Source organism: Crinia signifera, chromosome 19 (genome assembly GCF_055691185.1).
Source record: "Crinia signifera chromosome 19, ASM5569118v1, whole genome shotgun sequence".
NCBI lineage: Eukaryota > Metazoa > Chordata > Amphibia > Anura > Myobatrachidae > Crinia > Crinia signifera.
The window spans coordinates 23,300,787-23,323,377 of NC_139226.1; the positions used below are offsets into that span (position 1 = coordinate 23,300,787).

A 22,591-nucleotide genomic window follows, 5' to 3' on the forward strand; every position below is an offset into this window, starting at 1 on the left:
TTCACATTGGATATGTTTTAAAAAAAAATGTTTCATGGCCCCCCACCACCGTTAACGCCACCCCGCTATTGACGCCAACCCGAAGCGTGGCGAGCGCAGCGAGCCCGCGAGGGGCGGCGGTACGCGTCCTCCGACCTTTTCATACCCCTACTATCCACTAGGGCGTGGAGTGAGAATAGAATAGTGTGGCGAGCGCAGCGAGCCACCGAGCCCAAAGCGTGGCGAGCGCAGCGAGCCCCACGAGGGGACGCAGATACCTTCACAGGTATCCGCGTGCCCTTGCGGGCTTCACAGGTGTCCGCGTCCCCTCGCGGGGCACGCTGCGCTCGCCACACTATTCTATTCTCACTCCACGCCCTAGTGGATAGTAGGGGTATGAAAAGGTCGGAGGACGCGTACCACCGCCCCTCGCGGGCTCCCTGCGCTCGCCACGCTTCGGGTTGGCGTCAATAGCGGGGTGGCGTTAACGGTGGTGGGGGGCCATGAAACATTTTTTTTTAAAACATATCCAATGTGAAATGGCCATATTGGCCAATTTCACATTGTCATTTTATTTTAACATTGTTGTCTATGGGAAATCGGGTCCATCGCGTCTTTTAACATTACTGTCTATGGGAAATCGGGTCCATCGCGTCTTTTAACATTACTGTCTATGGGAAATCGAGTCGGAAATCGGGTCCATCGTGTCTTTTAACATTACTGTCTATGGGAAATCGCGGGCATCGCGTCGCGGCTCCTTATAACGGCCACGACCGACGCGATGCCCACGATTTCGGGCGCGATGAAAAAATCGGCAGCCCGGATAACTCACAAGTACCCAAAGACCCTATGAATCAATTGTGACCACTTCTACATGCGATTTGTACTATGGCCTTCTTTCAGGGAAGAGCTATTTTCATTTAATATATATTTTTTTCTTATTCTAATTGTATTGCTATTGTAGATAACTCTAAACTCTGATTTTTGTTATTTATAATTTAGCAAAATTTATTACAAAATTTGAATAAACTTGCAGTAATTTAAGCAACATGGAGGAGGTATCTAGATTGTTAGCATCGCTATCTCATTACTTTCATTGTAGAAATAAAACAGGTGCCTTGACAAATGATACCACTATTTGTATAATACAGCCACCTGAGCTTAGAAGGAAAGGTTCCCACAACACTGAAGGGCCAATTTAGTCATTCTTTCAATCTATGTGATTGATTACTACATTGCTACAATTCAGCTATTGGTATAATTATGCAGTTCTGTGGAAGTGCTCATATCTATCTCTGTTCTGCACCATCCTCTTTGGTTATACATACATTTGATGTCCCATTTTAGAGATATACCTTAATGAAGTCTTGCTAAAGAGAGGAAAAGTGTTTGGTTTTGTAAAAACTTATGATTTCAACTTTTCATTACAAGAATTTACATTATTAGCATTAGATGCACAAATACAGTTTCCCTCTCATAATGTTGCATTTCCAAAGTAGCATCTTCACTTTCTATGTCCAAGCCATTATCATCACTTATGCTATTTATACATTATCATCACTTATGCTATTTATGCATTATCATCACTTATGCTATTTATGCATTATCATCACTTATGCTATTTATGCATTTCTTGAGACTACAGTACAGGGAGTATTTGGGTGAGGTTTGTACTTCTAACATATCTATAGTATATTTCAGAGTAAAAATAAAGCAGTTATTTATCCTGCACTGAACCAAAACAACTCATCCAAATCTAACTCTCTCTGCACATGCTACTGTACATCTGCCCCACCTGCAGTGAATACAATTTTGTCCATTAGCAAACCAAATGTACTTTGTGAGTGAACCAGAATCAGGCCCTAAGTGTGAATAGAGTACACTATCCTGTGTTCATGATTGAATGTGGTACACATAGAACACCTTTGCACCAAATGTGCAAGTTACAACCTTAGCGGAGAGGAACTGGGTAATTCCATACTTGAAAAGGATCTAGGAGTCCAAATAGACAGCAAACTGACCATTGTAATGTAGCTACAAAAAAGTAGAGATGTGCACCGGCTACTTTTCGGGTTTTGGGTTTTGGGTTCTGCTTACCTTGAGGTTTTGGGTTCTAATGAGTTTTGGCAAAACACCTCCTAAGTGTTTTGTGTTTGGATTTATTTGGGTTTTGGGTTCTGATTTTTTTGTTAAAAAAAGCCTAAAAACAGCTAAAATGGCAGAATTTGGTGTTTTTTTTGCTCCTACGCTATATTGACCTCAATAACATTCATTTACACTCATTTCCAGTGTATTCTGAACACCTCACACCTCACAATATTGTTTTTATTGCCAAAGTTTGCACTGAGGTAGCTGGATAACTATGCTAAGCCACACAAGTGTGCGGCACAAACACGTGGCTCATGTAAGAGTGGCACTGCAGCGGCAGACATGATGGCAGTTTAAAAAAATAGGCCCATAAAAGATACCTATCTGACTTGATCATGCACTGTTTACCATCTGCAGCCAAGGAGCGGTGGGCATTTTGTGCAGCACAGAGTTTGTCTGCAAGTGTGTAACTGTTTCGATCACTTTAACATCCAACAAGACCCCTATCTGGCTTGATTGTGATTATGATTATTTATAATTAATTTCATCTGATTTTTAATTTGGTGATTAGTAATATTATTCATTTATTATTTCATTTATTTATTATTACCATTCGTCTCGTCAATCATTGCCTAATGGGTGGAGGGGAGGGGGCTAATCAATGACTAGGTGGCAGCTGGAAGAGTTCTATCTGGCTGCGACTTCTGTAACTCTATTGATCGCTAGGGTGGATTCAGGTGATCTGGCTTGCTAGGCGGGTGTTCCCTTTGCTCCCTGCTTCACATGCGTCCCTCGTGAAGCTGTGCGCTCTGTCGAGGAGGATGTCCTTTGCCGGTAGAGAAGTACTGATCTTCTCTCAAGGTGTTACGACTCGTAGCTGCACTCCCCTGCTACAACCTCAAAACAAGCACCAAGACCCCTATCTGGCTTGATTGTGCACTGTTTACACAGTGCAGCCGAGGAGCAGTGGGCGATTGGTGCAGCAATCAATTACTCTCATTAGTGGAATGCAATCAGTTGTATGCATTTAAAAGACAAGTCCCTCATACGAATGACTCTCAGCAGTGGGCACCAGACCAGACAGGTAGATGAAGCAGTACTAGACACCACACGGTAGATAAGTCAGTACTAGGCACAAGACCGGTAGATAAGGCAGTACTAGAAAGTACTAGGCACCAGACGGTAGATACGGTAGTACTAGGCAGTGGGCACTAGACCAGACAGGTAGATGAGGCAGTATTAGTTGTGTGTGTATCTGTTTTGGTCAGTTTAATATTTAACAAGACCCCTATCTGGCTTGATTGTGATTATGATTGATTGATTATTAATTAATTTTTTGATGTGATTGATTCATGGTCGAAACCCCGTTTAACAACCTGGCTGATCCTGACCCTGATGTGCAGTTTGTCTCTGTGCTGAAAGATCCCAATCTCAAATGGCAGACTGAACAACCTGTGGATAGCAATATTTAAAAAAATGTGAATGGGCTTGTGTGGCAGCCCACTACAGGATATCCCCTGTGCCCCTGGAGTGCCCCCAAAGAAGTTTAATTGCAGCCAATGCTGCTCAGAGGAAAACTGCAGGGATGTGAGGGGTTAAACAGCCCCAGCTCAGTCCACGTGCAGGGAGCCTGACACCCCCCTGATTGGCTGCCCAGGGAGTGTGGCAGTCCACCCCTGGTGTACTCTTGTGCCCCCAAAGAGATTTTAATTGCAGCCAATGCTGCTCAGAGGAAAACCTCCTTTGCTTGTGGAAGCTGCAGGTCTGTGAGGGGTTAACAGACTCAGCTAGTGTCCTAGTGTCCCAGCTCCCCTGCACATGAGACAGGAAGCTGGGAGGTCAGAGGTGATCCCAGCAGCAGTGTGTGAGAGAGAGAGAGAAAGTGTGCAGAGGGGTGAAGAGCTTGTATCCTGAGCCAGGAAGCATGCAGACAGAGATGCTGTGCAGAGAGAAGCACACATCTGAGACCAAGCACTGGGAGCAAGGACCCAGCAGTTAATGACAGCCAGCACTGCTGACCAGAAGAAGGGGTGAGCAGCATGTGAAGGGAGATAGAGCCCAGTAGGAGTGACTGCAGAGACCTACAGCACGGAACTAGGCAGAGAGGGACATTGCCGCCCATCTGGGAGTCACCCAGAGGACCACACAGCACCCAAGACAGGCAGTGGCCAGCCAGGAGTCGTGACCAGCAGGAGCTGGCAACTGCAGCTGATTGTTCAGGTACTGGGGTGTTGGATACCCCCACTAACAGGACTGCCTGTTTGCCTCTGATACAGGAGATTGCCCTAAGGGATGGGAATCTGCCTGCCCCTCTTAGAGAGGATTTTTGATCACTTTTGTTATACATAAAAGTAGTGTGCACACTAAGTTATGGCCTAATCACCTTGTGAGGATTTCCTTCGTGGGACCGTTATTCAAATTCAGGAACTGTGTTGTTTTGCACCAGGGACTACCGCGCAGTGTATATAGGGTGCATAGCGCCACTTGGCGGACATGTTGTGACGTAATATTATTCTGTCATATTGTTATTGTTGTGATGTAATTTATTGCGTAATCGTTCTCTCGTTAATCTGGTCATTGATTAGTTATAGCTTTAATTACTGAATGATATAAAGTGACTGTTTTGCATAAGTACGTGAGTGTATTGCAGCAACCCATTTACATATCTCCTTTAAATAAATATTTGTTGCTGCTAGCCGTAGTAGCCTTGTCTTTTGTGGGTTCTCCTTGGGTTGTGCCATTCCCTGCCACAGGTTCTCCAGAAGAAGCCGTGAGGAATCCAGAAGCTGCCGCCATAATCAGCTCCAGATTCAGGTACCATTTTGCACCACACCGTTACAGGGGCACTGTCACAGGAGCGCAAAAGGAGAGGTCAGAGGTGAAATGAAACTGTGCAGCGTGACGGAGGAGGGTTTGCAGCAGCGTGAGAGAGCATGACACGTGCTTAGAGAGAGAAGACAGGCTGGGCACCCTAAAGATCCACAGAGAGGAGAGCAGCAGAGTGCGCAGCCTGGAAGCGTGTAGAAGTGAGACCCGCTAGAGAGGAGAGAGCCGGGCAGCGTTTCCGTGCAGGAGACCCGGCGGTGATGGACAGCAGCGCACACAGAGAGAGCCAGCAGCCAGCATCATGAGGAAGGCAAGAGGGAGGCCCTGCAGAGTGCCAGCCGTGACACCAGGGAGACGCTACCGGCCGGAGCCGGCAAAAGCAGCAGAGTACAAGGGTGCCCTACCCCCACTCAGCCTGTACCCTTCCTGCCCCAGCCCTGACTCCCCCAAGTCAGGGAGATCACATTCTCACCCATGAAGATGGTGACACAATTTTAAAAGAGGACAGAGAACAATCACATGCACATGAGACCACTGTGCTTGATACAAGACAGACCAGAGTCCACCTAAAGGTGTCGGCTAGTAAAGCATCCCTAAAAGTCTCAAGGCTCCAAAAAAAATTAGGCAGTGAGCCCCTGACCAGACAGGTACAGCAGTATTAGGCAGTGAGCCCCAGATCAGACAGGTAGATACGGCAGTATTAGGCAGTGAGCCCCAGACCAGACGGTAGATATGGCAGTACTAGGCACCAGACAGGTAGATAAGACTGTAGTACTAGGCACAAGACAGGTAGATACGTCAGCAATACTAGTATTGTGCACCAGCAGAATTTATAATAATTAATTTTCTTATTAGGTACTGCTTGGCCGTGGCACTCAGTGGCAGACGTCAGTGCACAAGCAGCATGGAATTCTTTTTTACAGTCCCACACAGCACAAGTATTATTTTTATTTTTATCAAATTAGATATAGCAGCTGTGTGGTTGGAGGAATATGGCCGACGTGTCGCTGGATGAACTGATCAGGAAACGGGGAATGTCCGTGGGCACCGGGATGTACCGCAGGGTCAGTAACAGGGGAGGTATAGGAAACGTGAGATCCAGACTCCAACCATCTGTGAACAATCGTCCACTTGCCACCAGTTTTCAGAGAACATTTGATGCTCGTCAGAAAATTGGTGTGACTGATGCACGCCAAAAACTAGGGATAAAAGATGCCCGTGAAAAGTTGGTGGCCAAAGATGCTCGCTTCCGCATAAGGGGTAAAGTGCAGGACGCCCGTGAAATGCTGAATTCGAGAAAGCAACAGATCATGGCAGGAGACAAGCCTATCAAAGTGATGGACGCTCGTGAAAAGATTACTTTAAGAGGAGTGCTCCAACAGTAGCTGCTAAATCACCTATGGCACAAGGTTCATCGGCAATAAACCTCACAAAAACCATCCAGATTCCACAACACAAGACCATTTCAGGTCTGAATAACTCTGTCAAGGGAATGCGAATAAATGTGGTCAACCACCAGCCTGTTAAACAGGTCTCATCTCAGGATGATGACTATGATGATGATGATGAGATGGAACTTGCTCCCATCCCTTCCAAACAGATGAAATTCACAGCTGCAAATACTTTACAGAAAAGACCAGGAACATTGGGCAACCAATTTTCACTTGGCCAAACATTACCTTTCACTAAAGTTTTACAGAATGATACGTACACTGCTCCCAGTGCTACACCGCCTGCCCCAACAGTACCTTTACTACGGACTAAAACGCTGACCAATATGTCACGTACTCTTGTTACAAAGGAGGCCCTACCAGCCGTACCACCTCCAACAGAGTCTGTTTTCAGCCCCCTAGAAGGAACGAAAATGACGGTAAATAATTGCAAAATATTGCGCTCAAGGTCAAGCTCAAGTTTAAGCCCCAGCAGCAGCACCAACACACCCTCTCCCAACCCACTACTTGACTGGAGTGAAGATGGCGGGCGCGTCAGCCGCTTATAAAGCCTCGCGAAATCCTGCGCCAGGAGATGACGTTCTAATCACGCGGACGGACCCGAGTCAGGTGGGAATCTCCGAGCGCTGCTCGGAATCGGGCTCGGAATGATGACGTCCGTGGGGGCTCAGATCTCTGAAATCCGAGCCCGCACATCTCTAGCAGTAACTGATGGACCCGGCTGTGCAGATAAGGAGGATGCTGACAGCGATGATGTCAAATGGAAAGCCAGCGAACTGTTGCTCCATGCAGCACTGGCAAACTTTGCTGCCCGTGGTGATGCCATAGGGCATGCGTAACTATCACTAGCATTGGTTGCAGCAGTGGCAGTAACTGATGGACCCGGCTGTGCAGATAAGAGGATTAAAAAAGGAGGATAAAAAAAATTTAGCCTCCCAAAAAGAAGTGTAATTGCAGCCTTCCTGCCCCAGCCCTGACTCCCCAGGTCAGGGAGATCACATTCTCACCTATGAAGATGGTGATGGTGACACAAATCCAAAAGAGGACAGAGAACAATTTCTTGCACACGAGACCACTGTGCTGGATACAAGACAGACCAGAGTCCACCTAAAGGTGTCAGATAGTACAGCATCCCGAAAAGTTTCAAGGCTCCAAAAAAAAGACTGCAGTGGCAGACTCCCAAATTAATGCAGGGTGAGAGCTGCAGCCAGCAGTGGGCGATTGGTGCAGCAATCAAGTGTAATGCAAACAGTTGTATGCATTTAAAAGACAAGTCCCTCATACGAATGACTCTCAGCAGTGGGCACCAGACTAGACAGGTAGATGAGGCAGTACTAGTTGTGTGTGTATCTGTTTTGGTCAGTTTAATATTTAACAAGACCCCTATCTGGCTTGATTCTGGTTATGATTGATTGATTGATTATTAATTAATTTTATGATGTGATTGATTCATGGTCGAAACCCCGTTTAACAACCTGGCTGATCCTGACCCTGATGTGCAGTTGGTCTCTGTGCTGAAAGATCCATATTTAAAAAAATGTGTGGCAGCCCACTACAGGATACCCTCTGTGCCCCTGTGCCCCAAAGAAGTTTAATTGCAGCCGCCCCCAAAGAAGTTTAAATGCAGCCTCCCCCAAAAAAGTTTAGCCGCCCAAAAAGATGTGTAACTAATTGTACCCAACTGGTCATCAAAAAGAAACCAATCTTTATTGTGAAAACAAGGTATCAAGTGGCAAAGAAAAGGAAGCCAGTGATGAGAATTTTGTGAGCTGTGAAATTATTATCAAGGAAACATAACTTTACTTAAGTTTTGAGGAAAGGCTTTATCGGACCATTTCATGAATAAAGAACAGTTGATGAAGAAATTAAAGAAGTATTCATCGTTCTTGTCATTAAATAAAAAGGAGAGAGATGCGAAGGTCAAATCATTACAAAGGTTATCTGATGAGGAAAAAGCAGTTCTCTCTAAAAGGCTATGCACATATGACAAATAGTACAAAATGTTTGCAAATCAATTAAAAATTGAAAAGGGGGGCCAGAAGGTTTGTACAGCTTTATCTCCTAAAAAATTTCCAACAACTTGTTCCGAAGCAACTGTGTCTGTTAGTAGGTCACCCTGGAGAGTGATAGAAATCTACCACAAGGTGGCGCTGTTATACCACAAAGGACAATTTTATAACATATTTTTGTGATATCACTTATTTTTATAAAAAAATATATATAAAATAAACAATTCATAAGCATATACAATCAATACACTCAAATGGACAGACAGGACATACAACACTAAACATATATTGAGCAGAGCGATATGTTAGAGAATGAGGCTTTATATATTTTGAGGCATTTTTATCATAGCAAGATAGTTACCAGTCCCGTTCAATGGTTTGTAGCATAGTTGATCCTAATATGGATCAAGGAGATCCCAGTCACTTTTCCTATATCCGAGCAGTCCTTTTTAGAATAGTCTACTTAGACCAGCTCCAGGCAACAAGTGTTCTTTGTACTTAGGGCTCCTTTTGTAGATATGCAATTTGATCTGCTCACCCAGCTTTTTGATGGTGTAGCAAACGCTAGTGAGTGCAGCGTAACGGGATCCTGGCACCGGGCTGTATCGGGCTTCCAATACGCGTTTCTCCACCTTGTATGTATTCGGCGGCTTCCTCAGCTGAGGAAGCCGCCGAATACATACAAGGTGGAGAAACGCGTATTGGAAGCCCGATACAGCCCGGTGCCAGGATCCCGTTACGCTGCACTCACTAGCGTTTGCTACACCATCAAAAAGCTGGGTGAGCAGATCAAATTGCATATCTACAAAAGGAGCCCTAAGTACAAAGAACACTTGTTGCCTGGAGCTGGTCTAAGTAGACTATTCTAAAAAGGACTGCTCGGATATAGGAAAAGTGACTGGGATCTCCTTGATCCATATTAGGATCAACTATGCTACAAACCATTGAACGGGACTGGTAACTATCTTGCTATGATAAAAATGCCTCAAAATATATAAAGCCTCATTCTCTAACATATCGCTCTGCTCAATATATGTTTAGTGTTGTATGTCCTGTCTGTCCATTTGAGTGTATTGATTGTATATGCTTATGAATTGTTTATTTTATATATATTTTTTTATAAAAATAAGTGATATCACAAAAATATGTTATAAAATTGTCCTTTGTGGTATAACAGCGCCACCTTGTGGTAGATTTCTATCACTCTCCAGGTTGCTTAAATTCACAAAGGTTCACAATACCTTTGATAGGAGGCTGCAGTTGTACCCAAAGTTAAAAGGAATTTGCCATTATAGATCACCGGATACCCACCTATACTAATTGATTGCCCCAATTTGACCAGCGCTTTTGGGTGGCTTATGGTCACTACCCCCCTTCTTTTCCTTTGTTAGTAGGTCAGCCTGTACAACTAACGGCAAAGAAAGTGACTATCTTCAAAACAAAAGGATTTTTGCCGCTTCAGAAACTGATCATGCTCAAGGTGAAGGCAGTCAGTGTACACCTCAGAATGCTAACCAAATACACAAAGTCCATGCAAAGATAAAGGATATTGTAAAAGAAAATTGCACTGACAAGTCTTCAACTTACAAAAACCAAGCTATGTATAAAACTGCAGTAACTGGAAAACTAAAAAAAACTTTAGCCGCCCACAAAGAACTTTAATTGCAGCCGCCCAGGCTTGATTCTGATTCTGATTGATTGATTATGATAGATTGATTGATTATGATTGATTATGATTGATTGATTATTAATTATGATGTGCCTGATCCTGACCCTGATGTGCATTAAAAATGACTCTCAGCAGTGGGCACCAGACCAGACAGGTAAAAAAAAAGTTTAGCCGCCCAAAAAAAGAAGTGTAATTGAGCCTTCCTGCCCCAGCCCTGAGTCCCCCAGGTCAGGGAGATCACATTCTCACCCATGAAGGTGCAGCAATGAGGTGGAATGCAAACAGCTATATGCATTTGAAAGACAATTCCCTCATTAAAAATGACTCTCAGCAGTGGGCACCAGACCAGACAGGTAAAAAAAGTTTAGCCGCCCAAAAAAAGAAGTGTAATTGAGCCTTCCTGCCCCAGCCCTGAGTCCCCCAGGTCAGGGAGATCACATTCTCACCCATGAAGGTGCAGCAATGAGGTGGAATGCAAACAGCTATATGCATTTGAAAGACAATTCCCTCATTAAAAATGACTCTCAGCAGTGGGCACCAGACCAGACAGGTAAAAAAAAGTGTAGCCGGCCAAAAATAAGTGTAATTGAGCCTTCCGGCAACAGCCCTGACTCCTCCAGGTCAGGGAGATCACATTCTCATCCATGAAGGTGCAGCAATCAAGTGGAATGCAAACAGTTGTATGCATTGAAAAGACAAGTCCCACATATGAATGACTCTCAGCAGTAGGAATAATGAATGGTGATGCAAGATGGAATTGTCCTTGGGCCCTCCCACCCACCCTTATGTTGCGAAAATAGGACATGCACACTTTAACAAACCAAACATTTCAGCGACAGGGCCTACAAAACTGTGGCTGAAATGATTGGTTTGTTTGGGCCCCCACAAAAAATAAACCAATTCATAATATCTCCCTGTATAAACTGGCTATACAGTAACAAGATGTCATCGTCACTCATCATCATCATCATCATCCTCCTCCTCCTCTGATTCCTCGCCCCCTTCAGTGTGTACTTCCTCATTCTCAGAGATTATCAATTCGTCCCCGCTGGACTCCACAATCACAGGTCCCGATATAATCTCTGGAGGCAATTCCTGGTCTTCATTGAATAAGTGATAATTCATTTTTATAAACATCATTTTCTCAACATTTTTCGGGAGCAACCTCCTTCACCGCTCACTGACCAGGTTCCCCGCTGCACTGAATACTCTTTCGGAGTACACACTGGAGGGGGGACAACTCAGGTAAAATAGAGCCAGTTTGTACAGGGGTTTCCAAACTGCCTTTTTTTCCTGCCAGTACAGGTAAGGACTGTCTGACATGTCTACTTGGATGCTGTCACCAAAGTAATCATCCACCATTTTTTCAATGTTGACAGCATCCAATGCACCGACAGTAGACATGTCAGCAATCGTTGGCAGGTCCTTGAGTCCGGACCAGATGTCCAAACTCCCTCCTGCCTGCCCTGCATCCCCGCCAGCGGGTTGTGTGGGAAATCGCAGCTGTTTCCTCACAGGCACAGGTGTGGGAGAAAATGAAGGAGGAGCTGGGGCCGTGTCACGGTCCCCTTCAGATGACAATCTCCTGACCAGCAGGTCTTTGCACCTTTGTAGACTTGTGTCCGCCGGAAACAGAGACACAACATACGCTTTAAACCGAGGATCGAGCACTGTGGCCAAAATGTATTCCTCTGACTTTAACAGACTGACCACCCTCGTATCCTGGCAAAGCGTATGGAGGGCTTCATCCACAATAGCGACATGCTTTGCGGAATCGCTCCGCTTTAGCTCCTCCCTCACTTTCTCCAGCTGCTTTTGTAACAGCCTGATCAGGGGAATCACCTAACTAATGCAGGCAGTGTCGGAACTGACTTCACGTGTGGCTACTTCAAACGGCTGGAGAACCTTGCACAACACGGAAATCAGCCTCCACTGCGCTTGAGTCAGGTGCAGCCCCGCTCCTCTGCCTATGTCGTAGGTGGCTGTGTAGGCTTGAATGGCCTTTTGTTGCTCCTCCATCCTCTGCAGCATATAGAGGGTGGAGTTCCAGCGCGTCACCACCTCTTGTTTCAGCTGATGGCAGGGCAGGTTGCGGAGTTTTTGCTCCCGCTCCAGCCTTCGGCAGGCTGTGGCAGAATGCCGAAAGTGTCCGCAAATTTGCGTGCCACCGCAAGCATCTCCTGCACACTCCTGTCATTTTTTATGAAATGCTGCACCACCAAATTTATTGTGTGGGCAAAACATGGCACGTGCTGGAAATTGCCCATGTTTAATGCCCGCACAATGTTACTGGCGTTGTCCGACACCACAAATCCCCAGGAGAGTCTGAGGGGGGTAAGCCACAGGGAGATGATTTCCCTCAGTTTCTCTAAGAGGTTGTCGGCATTGTGCCTCTTCTTAAAACCAGTGATACACAGCGTAGCCTGCCTAAGAAGGAGCTGGCATGCAGGAGATGCTGCTGCTGCTGCTGCTGCTGCGGAAGGTGATGCATCTACCCAGTGGGCTGTCACAGTCATATAGTCCTTAGTTTGCCCTGATCCACTTGTCCACATGTCTGTAGTTAAGTGTACAGTGGGTACAGCCGCATTTTTCAGGGCACTGAGGACACTTTTTCTGACCTCCCTGTACATCGCGGGTATCGCCTGCCTAGTGAAGTGGAATCTAGACGGGATTTGGTACCGGGGACACAATACCTGCATCAACCGTTTAAATCCCACTCCATTGATGGCGGACACCGGACGCACGTCTAACACCAACATAGCTGTCAAGGCCGCAGTTATCCGCTTTGCCATAGGATGACTGCTGTCGTATTTCATCCTCATGGAAAATGACTGTTGGACGGTCAATTGCTTAGTGAAAGACGTAGCGGTCTTACGACTTCCCCTCTGGGATGATGACTGACTTCCCCTCTGGGATGATGACTGACTTCCAGGAGCAGCAGCGGCAGTAGTAGTAGTAGTAGTAGGCGTAGTGCTGCAGGATCCTCCAGAGGAATCTATGGAGTCATTCATGCAGGTGAGATGGACTGCAGGACTCCCCCCTATCCGGATCAAGGAGGAATTTGTCGAGGAGGGAGTTGGTGGTGTGCTTTTCAGGCATTTGGCTCCAAAAGGAGGACCAAGTGATTTAGGTGTCGCTGGACTGCTAGCCGCACTTTCTGGACTAAACACTGAACCATGACGCGTCTTTAGGTGACGTTGAAGGGAGGTTGTCCCTAGGTGGGCAAGATCCTTACCCCTGTTTATTGGAGTTTTACATAAGCTACAAATGGCAATACTTTTGTTGTCCGGATGCGGATAAAAAAAATTCCAGACCGCAGAGGTTGATTTATTGGTCCTTTGTCCAGGCATGACGATGGACTTTTTCATCCCATGGACAACAACTTTTTCCCCCAAAGGTGCCTCATTCCCCCCTGGTGCGTCATTTAAGCAAACCAAGTCTCCATCCTCCTCGACAACTTCCTCCTCAGTGCCAGCTACATCAATATCCTCCTCCTGGTGTACAACATCACCTTCACTGATAAAATCTGGAACTAGACTGTGGGTGATCCTTCCAGCATATGCAGAGGGCGTACTGCAAATGGTGGAAGGAGCCACCTCTTCACGTACAGTGATGGGAAGGTCCGGCATCACAACCACCGCCACCCTCGAACTCTCCGTGGGGATTTGGGATATGTCTTTAGAAGGATGAGTTTTTTCCAGATTTATTTTCTGAATTTTTTTCTGTTTTTTTTTCTGAAACTTTTTCAGACTTTTTTGAGTCGGTGTCAGCCTAACTCTCTTTGATTTCCTATTGGGCGGGGAGAGCGGAGGAGGAGGACTTTCCTCGTCATCTGAAGCTGCACCACTAGTCATGAAGTTTGGCCATGGCCTTAGCCGTTCCTTGCCACTCCGTGTCGTAAATGGCATATTGCCAAGTTTAAGTTTCTCTTCCAACGATTTACATTTCATATTTTTATTCCTTTTACGGAAGTTTGGTTTCAATTGTACATGCCCTCTGCTTTCACACTGGGCATCGGCCGTGGCAGACGACGTTGTTGGCATTTCATCGTCTATGTCATGACTAGTGGCAGCAGCTTCAGAACTATGAGGAAGTGCATCTTCATCTTTCCTTTGTTTGTTAACCTCCATATTTTCGATCTCCATTATTATTGTGGAGTTATGTCACAGAACAGAACCACTGGAGTGCAATTATATATATGTCAGTGAGTATGCACCAGCAGGCAGTAATACAGATACAGCAGTATTAGGCAGTGAGCCACACACCAGACAGGTACGGCAGTATTAGGCAGAGAGCCCCAGACCAGACAGGTAGATAATGATATACGGCAGTATTTAGGCAGTGAGCCCCAGACCAGAGGGTAGATATGGCAGTATTGGGCAGTGAGCCACACACCAGACAGGTACGGCAGTATTAGGCAGAGAGCCCCAGACCAGACAGGTAGATAATGATATACGGCAGTATTTAGGCAGTGAGCCCCAGACCAGAGGGTAGATACGGCAGTATTGGGCAGTGAGCCACACACCAGACAGGTACGGCAGTATTAGGCAGAGAGCCCCAGACCAGACAGGTAGATAATTATATACGGCAGTATTTAGGCAGTGAGCCCCAGACCAGAGGGTAGGTACGGCAGTATTAGGCAGAGAGCCCCAGACCAGACAGGTAGATAATGATATACGGCAGTATTTAGGCAGTGAGCCCCAGACCAGAGGGTAGATACGGCAGTATTGGGCAGTGAGCCACACACCAGACAGGTACGGCAGTATTAGGCAGAGAGCCCCAGACCAGACAGGTAGATAATGATATACGGCAGTATTTAGGCAGTAAGCCCCAGACCAGAGGGTAGATACGTCAGTATTGGGCAGTGAGCCACACACCAGACAGGTACGGCAGTATTAGGCAGAGAGCCCCAGACCAGACAGGTAGATAATGATATACGGCAGTATTTAGGCAGTGAGCCCCAGACCAGAGGGTAGATACGGCAGTATTGGGCAGTGAGCCACACACCACACAGGTACGGCAGTATTACTCAGAGAGCCCCAGACCAGACAGGTAGATAATGATATACGGCAGTATTAAGGCAGTGAGCCCCAGACCAGAGGGTAGATACGGCAGTATTGGGCAGTGAGCCACACACCACACAGGTACGGCAGTATTAGGCAGAGAGCCCCAGACCAGATAGGTAGATAATGGTATACGGCAGTATTTAGGCAGTGAGCCCCAGACCAGAGGGTAGATATGGCAGTATTGGGCAGTGAGCCACACACCAGACAGGTACGGCAGTATTAGGCAGAGAGCCCCAGACCAGACAGGTAGATAATGATATACGGCAGTATTTAGGCAGTGAGCCCCAGACCAGAGGGTAGATACGGCAGTATTGGGCAGTGAGCCACACACCAGACAGGTACGGCAGTATTAGGCAGAGAGCCCCAGACCAGACAGGTAGATAATGATTTACGGCAGTATTTAGGCAGTGAGCCCCAGACCAGAGGGTAGATACGGCAGTATTGGGCAGTGAGCCACACACCAGACAGGTACGGCAGTATTAGGCAGAGAGCCCCAGACCAGACAGGTAGATAATGATATACGGCAGTATTTAGGCAGTGAGCCCCAGACCAGAGGGTAGATACGGCAGTATTGGGCAGTGAGCCACACACCACACAGGTACGGCAGTATTAGGCAGAGAGCCCCAGACCAGAGGGTAGATACGGCAGTATTGGGCAGTGAGCCACACACCACACAGGTACGGCAGTATTAGGCAGAGAGCCCCAGACCAGACGGTACATACGGCAGTATAGCCAGTGAGCCCCAGACCACAAAGGTAGAGATATACGGCAGTATTTAATTATTTATTAGGCAGGCAGTATTTAATTATTTATTAGCCAGTGAGCCCCAGACCAGACGGTACATACGGCAGTATAGCCAGTGAGCCCCAGACCACAAAGGTAGAGATATACGGCAGTATTTAATTATTTATTAGGCAGGCAGTATTTAATTATTTATTTTAGCCAGTGAGCCCCAGACCACAGACCGCCAGACTGGCAGATTCAGTGCAGGCAGCAGTGCAGCACCAGTGGACTATATATAATTATATTTAATATAATTAATAATTATATATATAATAAATGGCACAGCACAGCACCAGATGTATGCCCCAGCACAGAGGAGACAGTAGTACTACAGGCAGGTACACAGTTAGACTGTTCTTCTAAGCAGAGGAGAACATAGTATAGTACACAGCAGCACTGAGGGAGACAGCCCTAACAAATAAAATAATTAATTACAGCACAGGTCACCAGAGGTAGACCGCACAGAGGAGACAGTAGTACTGTACAGTACACAGTTAGACTGTTGTCCTAAGCTGAGAAAAGAGTACACAGCAGCACTGAGGGAGACAGCCCCAGCAAATAAAATAATCAATTACAGGCAGCACAGCACACCAGAGGTAGACCGCACAGAGGAGACAGTAGTACTACAAGTACACAGTTAGACTACTACACAGCAGCACTGAATGACAGCGCCAGCGATTGCAAAAGCTCAAGGTCAAGCTCAAGTTTAAGCCCCAGCAGCAGCACCAACACACCCTCTCCCAACCCACTACTTGACTGGAGTGAAGATGGCGGGGCGCGGCAGCTGCTTATAAAGCCTCGCGAAATCCGACGCCGGGAGATGACGTTCTAATCACGCGGACGGACCGAGTCAGGCGGGAATCTCCGAGCGCTGCTCGGAATCGGGCTCGGAATGATGACGTCCGTGGGGGCTCGGATCTCTGAAATCCGAGCCCGCACATCTCTACAAAAAAGGCCAACAAAATTCTGGCATGTATTAAGAGGGGAATGGAAACTAGGGACTAAAGGGTAGTTACTGTATAAGGCATTGGTGAGACTTCACCTCGAGTACGGAGTGCAGTTCTGGGCCCCACACTATAAAAAGGACATCATAGAATTAGAAAAAATCCAAAGGCGAGCAACAAAGCTTATTAGGGGAATGGAGACTTTAAGCTACAAGGAGAGAGTAAGCAAGCTGGGACTATTTACACTAGAGAAGAGACGTTTAAGGGGGGATATGCTCAACATGTACAAATATATCAAGGGCTAATATAAGGAACTGTCACACACCCTCTTTTCTACTAGAAAGGAATCTAGGACACGAGAGCATGAGTATAGATTAGAAGAAAAAAGATTTCATTCAGCTAGTAGAAAGAATTTCTTTGCGGTCAGAACAGTCAAACCCTGGAACTCTCTTCCCAGAGAGGTGGTAACGGCTGGCTCATTAAATGCGTTCAAGGCAAAGTTGGACAAACATTTACTGGATAAAAACATCCATGGGTACAAATAAGAAATATAATTTGTCTGTAAAATATCAGAACATACCAAATCAGCAATGGATATCTATACCAGGTTGAACTAGATGGACGCAAGTCTTTTTTCAGCCTTACCTACTATGTAACTATGTAACTATGTAACAAATAACCACCCTTTATTTATGATAAATGGTAAATGAGAAGTGGTAAAAATACCTTTACAAGCTTGGCAAAATGGTTTCATAGCAGGTTCATACAAGTATGAAGTAACCTTGAAATGTCTATGTGAGAAAATGTACTCCATGCAATGTGAAAAAATAATGGGCAGATTTTAGCATTGTGTTTAACAAAGTGTGTATGTACATAGGTAACATTCCAAGATGAAATTTTGTATTGGGAAGCTTAGTGAAGTGCGTGAATTATCAGGAACCCTTACACCTGTAGTTCTGGTATGAAGTCTGATTGGATGCCCATAGCAACATCCCATCTTTAAAAGAACTTTTATCTTAGTAAATAACCCCTTAGAGTGTTAAACAATGAGAACAGTCAATAAGTATTTGTACATTCAGATATGTGATTAATGAATCATAGCACCATAACAAAGAAATACCTCCTTTCTTGTAATCAATATTCTTTAATCTTCAATCTGTAAATAAGGCTGTTAGTCTTTCCCATATTAATATTGTTAAATAGGACAAGCACAATATATAGGATATCATCATAAAGGTATTAGTCAAGGTATTGTTCTAATTATGATTGTATATCCACTGTGAAGACACAGATATAATCTCACAGCAATTTGGTACCATTCATAGGGGTACAGGGGAGAAAGCACTTTAAACAATAGTACCTAGATTTAAGCAGACTGTAGTATTTATACAGAGTGTAGTACAGTATTTATCATTGAAAATCTAATTGCAAGACTGAGTATTACATGATATCAGCTGATGAGTAGATTGGCTTCCTTTCAGACTGCAATCGGCAGCAATCCAAGTGGTGGTAAGACCCCTATTAAGGGGCTGATCACACAAAAAATTGTTTTGTATTTGTGAATACGACCCCAAAAGATTTTCATTGCTCTTTTTTAAAAAAAAATATTTTTTTTTCTGTCTTGTTCTGTTTATGGCGAAAAAAACTACTGAGACCCTTTTGAAAACACCCCTTTGCATAAAAGGAATTATATATTTTGCTTAGAGAGAGACAACAGTCAGTGACTTGATAGATTTATTATTATACAAGTGTGATAAATTAATGCGAGTAGAAATTTGACACACCAGTGTATACAAATATTATATTGAGATACTAAGAAATTATAGTGATTTGTGACCAAAACCTATCTTTGACATATCGTTTCTCACGTATAATAATTTAATCCTGTCCACTTGCTTTATTTTTCTATTTATTTTTATATACCTTTCCAGCTGGCATTTTCCAAATTGCACTTAAAGGTAGAGTACACCGCTCATCGCACACCAATACTGCAAAGCAAGTGGGAGAAAGCAGCGTGTACAGACACCCCATTATGCAATAAACCTGTCTCTTAAAGCTGTACACTTTCTGGGTTCAAAACCTCATTGATTGAGGGTAGATTTCCCTGCAAGGGCTTTTGCTAACCAGGGAGTCACCCACTCTAACAGTGAGAGATACAATAACCCAACTTTTTCACATCTAATCTGCAACTGTCGCACGGATAGACCCGCTCAATTGTAAGGACTGGTTGAGCCAGGCCGGTTAGAGCAATCAGCAGCAGTCACCGTGAAAACAAACAAACTGCAGGGGTGTACTGACACCAATCCGTTCTTTTTCTTCCCCCCTCTTCCTTCCTTTCCCCCCCCCCACCTCTTCTTCTTCTTCTCCTTTATATACCAGTCACTAGCTGTACAAGAAAGCACTCTCTCTAGCATAATTTCCCTGTCAAATCCCACTCCGTGGCCTGATAAGCAAATATTTATATTTATAGGTGTAAAGTAAGCCAATTACAAATATTCGCGGTCCACTCCATATATCGTGGTACCTAAAATTGTGTGAGATTGGTAGCTCCCAACCAGAACTTTTTCTGGATTGGGCGATATTTTCTTGACGATAACCTATCCACAACCAATACAGAACTCTTTAACCCCTTCCCGACATTGGACGTACATTTACGTCATGGTCGGGAAGTACTTCCCGACACATGGCATAAATGTACGTCATGGGTTAAAACTGTCACCGCGTCTATAGACGCGGTGACAGTTTGGAGATGTCTGCTGTCCCTGACAGCAGACATCCCCCCTCGCCGCCCGGGGGGGGCAGGGGTGCCCCCGCCGGTCGGCGATCGCTGTGATTGGCTGTTCAAATGTGAACAGCCAATCACAGCTATTTCTGTGTTACCGGCGGCTATGCCGCTCGGTAACATAGAAAACGGTGGTGATCGGTACAGCACCGATCACCACCGATCCGCGGACACCCCCTCCCTCCCACCCGGCAGCACTATGTGCTTACCCGGCACCCGGCAGCCGCTCTCCTCCCTCTGATATGCGCCGCAGCGCTGCCTCCCCCCTCCCTCCCTCCCCCCGCCAGCAGCAGCAGCACTAGGGAATGTAAAAATGCAAGAAATGAAATGAATATATATATATATATATATATATATATATATATATATATGTGTGTGTGTATGTGTGTATATACACACACATATATATATATATATATATATATATATATGTGTGTGTGTATGTGTGTATATACACACACACACATATATATATATATATATATATATATATATATATATATGTGTGTATATACACACATATATATATATATATATGTGTGTATATACATATATATATATATATATATATATATATATATATACAGATAGATATTCCCGACCGAAGACGTATATATACGTCATGGTCGGGAGGTACTTCCCGACCGAAGACGTATATATACGTCATGGTTTTAAACTGTCACCGCGTCCATAGACGCGGTGACAGTTTGGAGATGTCTGCTGTCCCTGAGCCCCGGTCGGCGATCGCTGCGATTGGCTGTTCAAATGTGAACAGCCAATTGCAGCGTTTTCTGTGTTACCGGCGGCTAAGCCGCTCGGTAACACAGTGATCGGTGGTGATCGGTGCTGTTAAGTACAGCACCGATCACCACCGATCGCCAGCCCCCCCATCCCACCCGGCAGCCCCCCCTCCCTCCCACCCACCCGGCTGCCGCAGCGCCAGCACCCCTCCCAACCCCCCACCAGCCGCAGCGCCAGCCCCCCTCCCAAAGCTGTGGACCAAAATGGGGTCACTTGTGGGGGGGTTCCACTGTATTGGTGCTTCGGGGGTCTTGCTAATGCGACATAGCACCCACCATTCATTCCACCACCAAAAATCACTCCTTCCCTTCTGAGTCCTGCCATGCACCCAACTGGTATTTTTTGGTCACATGTGAGGCATTGCCGTACTCGGGAGAAATTGGGGCACAGATTTTGGGGTGCTTTGTCTCCTTCATTCCTTGCGAAAATGAAAAATTTTGAGCCAGAACTGCATTTTTGTGTAAAAAATTACATTTTTTTACACAAAAATGCAGATCTGGCTCAAAATTTTTCATTTTCACAAGGAATGAAGGAGACAAAGCACCCCAAAATCTGTGCCCCAATTTCTCCCGAGTACGGCAATGCCTCACATGTGACCAAAAAATACCAGTTGGGTGCATGGCAGGACTCAGAAGGGAAGGAGTGATTTTTGGATTTTGCAGCACAGATTCTGGTTGAATGACCCCTGAAGCACCTATACAGTGGAACCCCCCCACAAGGGACCCCATTTTGCAAACTACACCCTTCAGGGAATTCATCAGGGGGTATAGTGTACATTTCAAACCCCCAGGGGTTTCACCAATTTTGATACAACTGGGCAGTGAAAATGAAAAATTACATTTTTTTACACAAAAATGCAGTTCTGGCTCCAAATTTTTCATTTTCATAAGGTACGAAGGAGAAAAAGCACCCCAAAATCTGTGCCCCAATTTCTCCCGAGTACGGCAATGCTTCATGTGTGACCAAAAAATGGCAGGACTCAGAAGGGAAGGAGTGATATTTGGATTTTGCAGCTCAGATTCTGGTGGAATGAATGGTGGGTGCTATGTCGCTTTAGCAAGACCCCCGAAGCACCAATACAGTGGAACCCCCCCACAAGTGACCCCATTTTGCAAACTACACCCCTCAGGGAATTCATCTAGGGGTATAGCGTACATTTAAAACCCCCAGGGGTTTCACCAATTGTGGTACAACTGGGCTGTGAAAATGAAAAATTACATTTTTTTACACAAAAATGCAGTTCTGGCTCAAAATTTTTCATTTTCACAAGGAATGAAGGAGAAAAAGCACCCCAAAATCTGTGCCCCAATTTCTCCCGAGTACGGCAATGCCTCACATGTGACCAAAAAATACCATTTGGGTGCATGGCAGGACTCAGCAGGGAAGGAGCGATATTTGGATTTTGCAGCACAGATTCTGGTGGAATGAATGGTGGGTGCTATGTCGCATTAGCAAGACCCCCGAAGCACCAATACAGTGGAACCCCCCCACAAGTCACCCCATTTTGCAAACTACACCCCTCAGGGAATTTATCTAGGGGTATAGCGTACATTTCAAACCCCCAGGGGTTTCACCAATTTTGATACAACTGAGCTGTGAAAATGAAAAATTACATTTTTTACACAAAAATGCAGATCTGGCTCAAAATTTTTCATTTTCACAAGGAATGAAGGAGACAAAGCACCCCAAAATCTGTGCCCCAATTTCTCCCGAGTACGGCAATGCCTCACATGTGCCCAAAAAATACCAGTTGGGTGCATGGCAGGACTCAGAAGGGAAGGAGTGATTTTTGGATTTTGCAGCACAGATTCTGGTTGAATGACCCCTGAAGCACCTATACAGTGGAACCCCCCCACAAGTGACCCCATTTTGCAAACTACACCCTTCAGGGAATTCATCAGGGGGTATAGTGTACATTTCAAACCCCCAGGGGTTTAACCAATTTTGATACAACTGAGCTGTGAAAATGAAAAATTAATTTTTTTCATTTTCACAGCCCAGTTGTATCAAAATTGGTGAAACCCCTGGGGGTTTGAAATGTACACTATACCCCTTGATGAATTCCCTGAGGGGTGTAGTTTGCAAAATGGGGTCACTTGTGGGGGGGTTCCTAACTTTTAGCATCTTATGGTGCCTAGAAACCTACATGGTGCCTAAAAAAATAATCTCATAAAAAGGAGGCTCCAAAATCAA

At 45.3% G+C, this 22,591-nt stretch overlaps 1 pseudogene; it reads left to right on the forward strand.

Moving 5' to 3' along the window:
* Positions 1-5,697: 5,697 nt before the first annotated feature.
* LOC146041487 (polymerase delta-interacting protein 3-like) overlaps positions 5,698-22,591 on the forward strand; it is a 29,468-nt pseudogene continuing 12,574 nt past the window's right edge.